Consider the following 9,852-nt stretch of genomic DNA (forward strand, 5'->3'; position numbering starts at 1 on the left):
TTTTCTATACTTGAATATATCAAAAGAATTAATGTTTCCATATGTACAATTACTTAGAGTGTTATCTCATTTAAATTGAAAACGTATGAAGTATTTTCAAGAGAAATTTGATCCTACTCCCATCTCACTTGATGTTGCTATATTTTATTCCTGATGTGTGTGTGAAATCATGGAGTTGGTTGTTTCTGCCTTAAAGATCTGTGAGCTGGCCCTGGCTGGTTTGGCTCAGTGGATAGAGTGTTGGCCTGCAGACTGAAAGGTCCCTGGTTTGATTCCAGTCAGAGACACATGCCTGGGTTGTGAGCTTGATCCCCGGTAGGGGGCGTGCAGGAGGTGGCCGATCAGTGATTCTCTCATCAATGTGTTTATCTCCTTCCCTCTTTGAAATCAATAAAAATATCTTTTAAAAAAGATCTGTGAGCTTTTGTGTATTATATGGACTTCACTTATGTACACTTTATTATGGTATATTGGATACATTGTAAGGCACACATTTTTTGATCTATTAGAGAATTATACTATTGATTGAATCTTTTAAAATAGTTCTGATGTTTTTAAATGATATTATCAAAGTTAATTCCCTTCCTGTGCCATCATTTTGGGATGAAAACTTTATGAGGGCATTTCAATTTGTGGTTGTGACGTTTAGGTGAAGGGAAGTACACTCTGGACTGTGCTGTTAGTCTAATAGGTTTTCCATAACTAACATATATTACAGTACCAGTGATGTGGTTGTACCAGTGATGTAGTACCAATAATGTAGCCAGGATGCAGAATTGGCATGAACTCTGCATGTAGAGAGAGGACACCTTTCCCAGGCTGCACTGCTAACTGATCTCAAAAAAATTAATTCTGTTTCTTTCATGTCACATTTCATGTTCATTTATGTCTTTTTCAGTTTATCTTCTAGGCTGCCGTTTATTTTGCAGTGCTAAAATCACAGCATGTAAAGCTCTTCCTGTCCCACATCAGCCCCTCATTCCCATGTAACTCAGTAGTTTGCAATTTTACTATGCAATTTGCCTGACGTCAGAATTTGGCAAATATTTAGCTCTATATTCATGACGTAGGTAGACTACCACTCATGTTTTTTGCTAACACCTATCTATGTCCTATATTTCCTATATAATAAAGTGGTAATATGCAAATTGATCCTCACGCCCTCACACAAGATGGCTGCCCCCATGTGGTCAAAGATGCCTGGCAGGGGAGGTTAGTTGTGGATAATCAGGCCAGCAGGGGAGGACAGTTAGGTGGCAATCAGGCAGGCAGGCAGGTAAGTGGCTAGGGTTTTTGGCTCTTTTTATGTTGGTTCTTTTGTCCATGTTGAGTTTGAAGTCTTTGTGTGTTTTGCACAATTTTCCTGTACATGTTGACTTTTTTATTAATATACTAGAGGCCCCACCTCATGACGCCTTACACACACTCTGGGGATGCTGCTGGTGCCCCATCCTGCAACACCTCGCACGCTCCGTGGATGCTGCGGGCACCCTGCGATGATCCGGGGACACTGCCAACACACTGTGATTCTCCATAGATGCTGCCTGCGCCTTGGGTGATGTGGGTGGAGCGAGGGCTCGAGTGGTGCTGTGGCACCTCCTGCTGATTGGTCGTTATAGCATGAGGGCTTGATGACCATTTACATAATAGCCTTTTATTATTGAGATATATACTAGAGCAGTGATGGCAAACTTTTTTTTTTCCCCCAATGGCAAACCCTTTGAGCTAGGCATGTCAGCATTTTGAAAAACCCTAACTTAACTCTGGTGTCATATCACATATAGAAATTTTTTATATTTGCAACCATAGTAAAACAAAGACATATATATTTTTTATTTTTTAATTAAATCTTTATTGTTCAGATTATTACATTTGTTCTTCTTTTTTACCCCCCTTAACTCCCCTCCACCCAGTTCCCACCCCACCCTCTGCCCTCACTCCCCACCCATTGTCCTCATCCATAGGTGCACAATTTTTGTCCAGTCTCTTCCCATATCCTCCGCACCCCTCCCCCCCCCGCAAGAATACTCAGTCCATTCCCTTTCTATGCCCCTCATTCTATTATAATCACCAGTTCATTCTGTTCATCAGATTATTTATTCACTTTGTTTTTAGACTCATTTGTTGATAGATGTGTATTTGTTGTTCATAATTTGTATCTTTACCTTTTTCTTCTTCCTCCTCTTCTTTAAAAGATACCTTTCAGTATTTCATATAATGCTGATTTGGTGGTGATGAACTCCTTTAGCTTTTTCTTATCTGTGAAGCTCTTTATCTGACCTTCAATTCTGAATGATAGCTTTTCTGGATAAAGTCATCTTGGTTGTAGGTTCTTGGTATTCATCACTTTGAATATTTCTTGCCACTCCCTTCTGGCCTGCAAAGTTTCTGTTGAGAAATCAGCTGACGGTCGTATGGGTACTCCCTTGTAGGTAACTGACTGTCTTTCTCTTGCTGCTTTTAAAGTTCTCTCTTTGTCTTTTGCTCTTGGCATTTTAATTATGATGTGTCTTGGTGTGGTCCTCTTTGGATTCCTTTTGTTTGGGGTTCTCTGCCCTTCCTGGACTTGTAAGTCTATTTCTTTGACCATATCAAAAGAAGTGATGTTTCCATATGTACAGTTTCTTAGAGTGTTGCCTATTTTATATTGAAATCAATTGAAGTATTTTGAAAAGGAAATAATGTGATTCCACTCCCATATCACTTGATGCTGTTATGTTTTATTCCTGGTGGTTGTGTGTGAAATCATGGCGTTGATTTTTTCAGCCTTAAAGATCTGTGAGCTGTTGAATATTATATGGACTTCACTTGTGTATACTTTCCCATGTAATATTGGATACATTGTAAGGCACACTATTTTCTTCTTTTAGAGAACTAGAGGCCCAGTGCACTTGCACAGGTAGGGTCTTTATGCCTGGCAGATGATCACGGCCGATCAAGTTCCCCCGCCTCCCCACTTCCCCACCTCCCCACCTCCCCACCTCTTTTTTTCCTCCCCACCTGCGTCCACTGCCACTGGTCGCCTGCCATGTTCCGTGCTACCCCCTCGTAGTAAGCGCACGTCATAGCAAGCGATCTGCTGGATCTCGCGGAGGAGCTACTGAGAGAGAGTTAGCAATGAAAATTTAGAATAAGGATAACAAAATTACAAGAATTATTGAAAACTTCTCTAGGTAGTAAATGAGATAATCGAAGTAAATTCTTTAATGTCTCAGTGTAATCACTTGTGATGTTTTAAGACGTACAGTAGCAGGTCACCTCACATAGGGAGTGACACAAGAACACTGACAGCGCGGTCTGTGTAATAGATTTTCCATAATTAAGAGGAATATTGCAATAGCAGTGACATCGTTGTACCCAGGATGCCGAATTGGCAAGAACTCTGCATGTCGAGAGAGGACCCCTTTCCCAGTCTGTACTGCTAGCTGAACTCAGAAAAATTAATTCTATTTCTTTCCTTTCCTATTTCCTCTTCCTCTCTGGGTTTTCACTTTGTCTTCTAGGCTGCCATTCTTTTTTCAATGCTGTAACCACTGCATGGAAAGCTCTTCCTGTCCCACATCAGCCTTTCTAGCCCTTATACCTTCCACTCAATAGTTTGGAATTTATAATGCAAGGACTGACATCAGAATTTAGTGAATATTTTGCTTTATTTTCATGACGTAGGTAGCCCACCATTTGGGTTGTTGTTGATGTTCTTTGTGAATGGTGACGCTGAGATGAGCTCGGCGTGGAGGATTAAGTTTAGAGAAGCAGAGGGCTACCACTCGCTCAGGCGAGTAGCAAAAGCCCCCAAAGCCCTCGTGGCTTTTATTTGGGGAGTACAGCAAATAACAATGGAATACAGCAAGTGACAATGATTAACAGGTATGCTTTTGAGATCATCTGAGCTAAGTTATACATTATACTATTAATTTCCTATGTTATGCAAAGACCCTTTGCACCTGCAGCAGCGTACCATCCCTTGAACTTTTCCATGCCCTCATGGACTATTTATCACCTCAAGGAAATTTCTGCCTCTGAACAATAAGTCTTGCGTGCAAGACTTTGTTCTGACGTGGTCCGCTTGCAGGTTCCCACCTTTTCCTGGCAGAACGTCCTCTTCTAGGTAACTTCATTCTGCTTGAGCGCTACATTTTCCCCCTTTTTAGTTTTGCTGCAGGTTTGAATAATGACAGAAGATAGCAAACCTATTTCATTATAAAGTACAGGGGTGACACAGAAATCAGTATGGTTCCAATCACACTTTAACTGTAATCGCTTTTGCAAACTAACAATTTGTTCCCCCAATAAAACTACTGATTGTTCAAGATGGGCTAATTGTTCATTGATTTTACTATCAATATGTTATTGAGAATTCCATAACTGTTCTGAATCTTTACGCCAGTCTTGAACAAAAATAGCAGTTTGGACTGATCGCTGTAATGCTACCCCAGCTGCTGCAGCTGTCAATGTTATAGCAATTAATCCAAGAACTTTCCTGCCATCGTCGATCTATCTGTACAGGAAACCATATTCCTGTTTTGGCTCGCAATAGATACAAACTCTCTCTACTGTGATTAAAAGGTACAGAGTTATTTACACAAGTTGATAAGGTACAATTAAAATAAGATGTTTCCCTAGTAGTTTGATTCCATTGGACTGGTCCTTTCAAGGATTAGTGGTGTTTGTTTTTTTAAAAATATATTTTATTGATTTTTCACAGAGAGGAAGGGAGAGAGATAGAGAGTTAGAAACATCGATGAGAGAGAAACATCGATCAGCTGCCTCCTGCACATCTCCCACTGGGGATGTACCCGCAACCCAGGTACATGCCCTTGACCGGAATCGAACCTGGGACCCTCCAGTCCGCAGGCCGACGCTCTATCCACTGAGCCAAACCCCTTTCGGCAGGATTAGTGGTGTTTTTAGCCACACTCAACCAGGCTTGATTACCCATATGCAAACAAGGATCACCCAGACCCAGGCAAACAGGCATTCTGAAAACTCCTGTCGAATAGTTGTTCATTCTTGTTCCTTCTTCATCTGGTATCATAGGCCCACGCTCTTCAAAAAGTCTAGGCATCCAATTAGAGTCATTAGTTTCAGGGCCTTCCATGGGCAGTCACAAGATACTCCCCTTCCTGGCATAGGCGCTTCACCTGTCCCCATGTAGGTGGAGGGGTGTTTCGGGTGCAAGGGAACAGCACGCGAATTGTTTGTCCTCCCTGAATGGTTAGCTGCGCAAACCGGTCTTCCAGTCCCGCTTCATCACACTTCCTCTTGCACGCCATGCCTTGATTTGATTCTTTTATCAGGAATCCAGAACTTCTTAGTTCCTGTGGAAACATAAGCATAGCCTCGACCCCACCCTAAAACGGTAGCTGGGCACCATTGATTAGTAGTAACATCTTGGTACAAGACAGGTTGTTGTACCGGGACCTCCTTTTTATGTCCCCATTGTATCTCAGCAGCTGACACTGCATCTGTATTCAAATTTAAAAAATTTAAAGTAAATAGAGCTCTTAATAATCTTCGTTGGGGAGTCTGGCCTGATACCAGCTCCTCTCCCCCTTTTTGTTTTTGCAGCATTTCCTTAAGGGTGCGGTTCTGCCGTTCAATAATTGCTTGACCTGTACTGTTTCTAGGAATTCCTGTAATATGTTTAATATCAAACTGTTGAAAAAAATGTTGACATTTACCTTTTAAATTAAATCTTTACTGTTCAAAAAAAAAAATAAATAAATCTTTACTGTTCAGATTATTACATTTGTTCCTCTTTTTCCCCACCATAATTCCCCTCCACCCATTTCCCACTCCACCCTAACTGTCCCAGAGGCTCCTTACACTATCTTTGTATTTTTGGATTCTGTTTTCATTTTGCTTTTCTGATTGGGTCTTTTTTGCTTCTTTGTATTTCAAATCTTTGACTTGATTCTTGCGATCCTCTGGTCTGCTGTTGGGAGTCTGTATAATATTCTTTATTTCAGTCAGTGGATGCTTAATTTCTAGTTGGTTCTTTATCACAACATCGAGGGTCTCACTAGATTTCTTAAGGATCTCACTATATTTATCGGCGGTCTCACCAGTCTTTTCGAGGGTCTTACTAAATTTATCGGCGGCTTCTAGACAGTTCTTTAAAGACCTTAAAAGTGTGGTTTTGAACTCTATATCCAGCAGTTTGCTTTTCTCTATTTCTGTCATTTGTGTCCTGTTTCTTTTTGTCAGCATTTTTTATGCTTCACTGTTTCGATGGAGTGGCTTTCTGTGCTATGTTTACCAATTACCTGAGGTAGACACTCTTGGTGCACTCCCTTGTGGGCTTTGTGGACAGTCTTGTTGTAGTTAAGCCTTGATTGTTGTAGGTAAAACTGGGAGGATTTGCCCTCCAGGCCAGATGGCTGTGAGAATTAGCTATGTCTACGGTGGGAGAACTTCTGTGCTGAAGACACCCTTATGGGGCAACACTTGCTTCAGTGGGGCTTTGGTGCTCACTAAGTCTGCCCCCTGAGTGTGTCCCTTATGGATCTGAGTTGTAATTGGAAAGTCCCACTCTGACCCCTGTGTACACTGGCTCTTGGATCTAAGGAGGTGCTAATCTAGCCTCTGACTGCAGTTATCCAGCTGTAAAGCAATACAAGTTGCCCTGGAGCCTTGGGGCAGCTGCAGTTATTTTCAGATTACAAAGGGCCGGGCCTTTCACATGCAAAAGCCTCCTTGCTCAGCTTGGGCGGGGCGGGGTCTCAGGGGATCAACAGGGATGGCTGAGCATGACAGCAGTATGGCTGCTCTCAGTCCTGCCTTCAAAGGTCCTGACTATCCCTGCGAGTGCCTCCGAGAGAAAGCTGCCCTCGAGGACCGACCGATGCCAGACAGTCCCGTTTCTCCCATATGAGCCTGGGTCCCCAAAGACTCGCCCAGAACTGGAGCTCAGAGCCTGAGACTTCCTCCCAATTGAAAAAGACAATCGTGTCCTCAGTCGCCAGCCCTCTCCGCATGCATCACCGCACCTTTGTATTTACTTGAGCACCGAACCTCCTCTGAGTCTCAGTATGCTTTTCTCTTTCCTTCTAGTTGTAGAAATTCCACTCAGCCATCCTTCCTGTGGTTCTGGATAATGTCCATTATGTCTTTTAGTTGTATTTTTGAAGTGGTTGTGCAAGGCAGCAATCTCCGGTGTTTACCTATGCCGCCATCTTGGTTTCCTCCCATTGTCAGTTTTAATGGCTCGGGGTTTTCCTATTACAGCAATGGCTTTAATGCTGGATTTGGAATTCCAGGCTGTAAAGGTCCCATAGGCTTAATAATCTCATTAATCTGTCTTAAATTAGTAAGTATCCTCCATTTACCTGATTTTTTCTTTACAACAAAGTCAGGGGAATTCCATGGACTAGAGCTAGTTTGAATATGTCCTAGTTGTATCTGTTCTTTAATAATAATTTGAAGTGCTTCTAACTTCTCTCTTGTTAGGGTCTATTGCTCTACCCATACTGGTTTAGTTGTTTTCCATTTTAATGGTAGGGCGAAGTGCTTTAGAGTCCCCCCCCCTTTATAAATTTTGATCCTGAATATTGGTGCCAGCACCAGCTTGAAAAATCATTTGTGTATGGTCTTTTTGTATTTTTGTAGAGAAGGTATAGTAATTGTAGCCCTCCATTGTTGTAAAAGATCTCTTCCCCATAAAGATAGTGCAATGGAGGCAACATTTTGCCCTTTTGTCCTTCTGGCCCCTGACATTTAAGTACATTAGAGCTTTGTAAAATTTCAGTGAGGTTTACAACCTGTAAAGGTTGTATTCACCTGTGCACTGGCCAAGATTGAGGCTAGTGCAAAGTAAAAATTATAGTTACATCATCCCCAGAATCCACTGGGCTGATAATTTTTATTCCCTCTGGGAACAAACTGTAAAAATTGAGGTCTTTGTCCTCCTAAAATTGTATGCTAAAAAACCGTTTATCCTATGCTACTAAATCCCCCAGTTTGCTTAACTGGTGCTGTATGCCCTATTTGTTTATAGGGAAGTAATAATAACTGTGCCATTTTTCTCCTGCTTTTATATTTATAATACTAGAAGCAGATATCATAACTAATATTTCTTCTTTATAATTTGCATTAATAACTCTGGGAGCATGTTTAGCTTTCCCTTGTGGGACCCTTGCCTTCTGACAATCCCTTTTTTATATGTCCCACTTTCCCACATCCATAGCATTTAACAGGATGGGAATTGTAGTTTTTAATGTATCAGCAGGAAGATTATTATTATTAATTATTTATATGATTTTAATAAGATTATTATTATTATTATTATTACATTATTATTATTTGTATAACTTTAGAAAATGATTGGGCCGGAGTGCTAGCATCCTCCATTTTTTACCAAGTCTTTAAGCAACAAGCTTTAATCTGTGCCATAACAGCATCCTCTAACAGCACCTGTTGCTGTATGCTAATATGTGTCCTAGTTCCTGTTAACTGGTCAAAATTAGATCCATGTGGATTTATTTGGGCGTTCCTTAATCATCGCCACTCTCCTGGCTTCTTCCCACCACCAGGATTTAAATTGCAGATATTGCTGAAACCGGTTTGGCTCAGTGGATAGAGCGTCAGCCTGCAGACTGAAAGGTCCCAGGTTTGATTCTGGTCAAGGGCATGTACCTTGGTTACTGCCACATCTCCAGTAGGAGGTGTGCAGCAGGCAGCTGATAGATGTTTCTCTCTCACCGATGTTTCTAATTCAAGATCCCGTTCCCTTGCTATCTGTAAAAAATCAATAAAATATATTTTTGAAAAAAGAATGTGTTATGGACTTCTGAAGATCCTGGGAAAGACCCCTCCCTGGGACACCTGCAGCTGAAGGGCAGACCAGCCAGTAGCTCTAAGCACAGCCTCTGGGATCTGAGACACTTCTGTGTGAATTCCAGGTTCCTCCCCTTTATGCTTTTGCCACAGCTGCCATTCACTCGCTGGCACCCTAATAAAGGAACAGCCCCTCTATCTGGGGTGCCTTGTGCCATCAGGGGGCACCTGGCCCTTTTCTCCCTTTATTTTTTTTTTAATATATTTTTTTGCAGAGAGGAAGGGAGAGAGTTAGAAACATTGATGAGAGAGAAACATCAATCAGCTGCCTCCTGCACATCTCCCACTGGGGATTGTGCCTGCTACCCAGGTACATGCCCTTGACCGCAATGGAACCTGGGACCTTTCAGTCCGTAGGCCAACGCTCTATCCACTGAGCCAAACCGGTTTCGGCGCTTTCCTCCCTTTAAAGAAGTAAAATAAACGCCCTCTCTCTGGTCCTGTCTCTTCTCTCCCTTGTGAATCCTTTTGCAGCCGCGTCACCAGCCAAAACCCTGACAATGACGTGGGAAACTCCCCCAGGAAGGGCTGTCCCTGTGGGAGGAGGTGCGGGGACCTGGGGCTGCCCCCTCGCTGCTGCCCCGCCCTCCCTCCCTCTGTCCCTGCACAGGCCTGGCCGCCGGGCTCGGCCCCGCCCCCATCGCGGAGCCGCTCAGCTCAGGCTCTGGCCCCGCCCACCCCGCAGGGAGGCGCATGCGCAGTTCCTTCCAGACCCGGAAGCGCCTGTGGCGGGGAAAGTGGCGGTTCCCCCTGAGGAGGGTGTTTGTCTTTAAAGCTGACGCTCCCCGTCCCCCTCCCCGCAGGGAAGGCTGAGGGCGCTGCCGGCGCTGAAGTCCTTGTTGGGGTCCCCGCCCCGGAGCCTCTCTCAGCGGTGAGTCCGCGTCCGGGAGGCTGCGCGGTGCGGGCGCCACGTTCCTTTGTGAGGAAACGGAGGCCCCGGGCCCGGGGACTCTCCGCCTGTGGCTGTGGCCACCGCCTGCCGCGCGGTTTTCCTGCTGAAATCGTTCCCGGGGCCGC

General features: G+C 43.6%; 1 pseudogene; it reads left to right on the forward strand.

Moving 5' to 3' along the window:
- The first annotated feature begins 9,568 nt into the window (after positions 1–9,568).
- LOC106694405 overlaps positions 9,569–9,852 on the forward strand; it is a 24,827-nt pseudogene continuing 24,543 nt past the window's right edge.

This window comes from Myotis lucifugus, unplaced genomic scaffold (genome assembly GCF_000147115.1).
Source record: "Myotis lucifugus unplaced genomic scaffold, Myoluc2.0 scaffold_365, whole genome shotgun sequence".
Taxonomy (NCBI): domain Eukaryota; kingdom Metazoa; phylum Chordata; class Mammalia; order Chiroptera; family Vespertilionidae; genus Myotis; species Myotis lucifugus.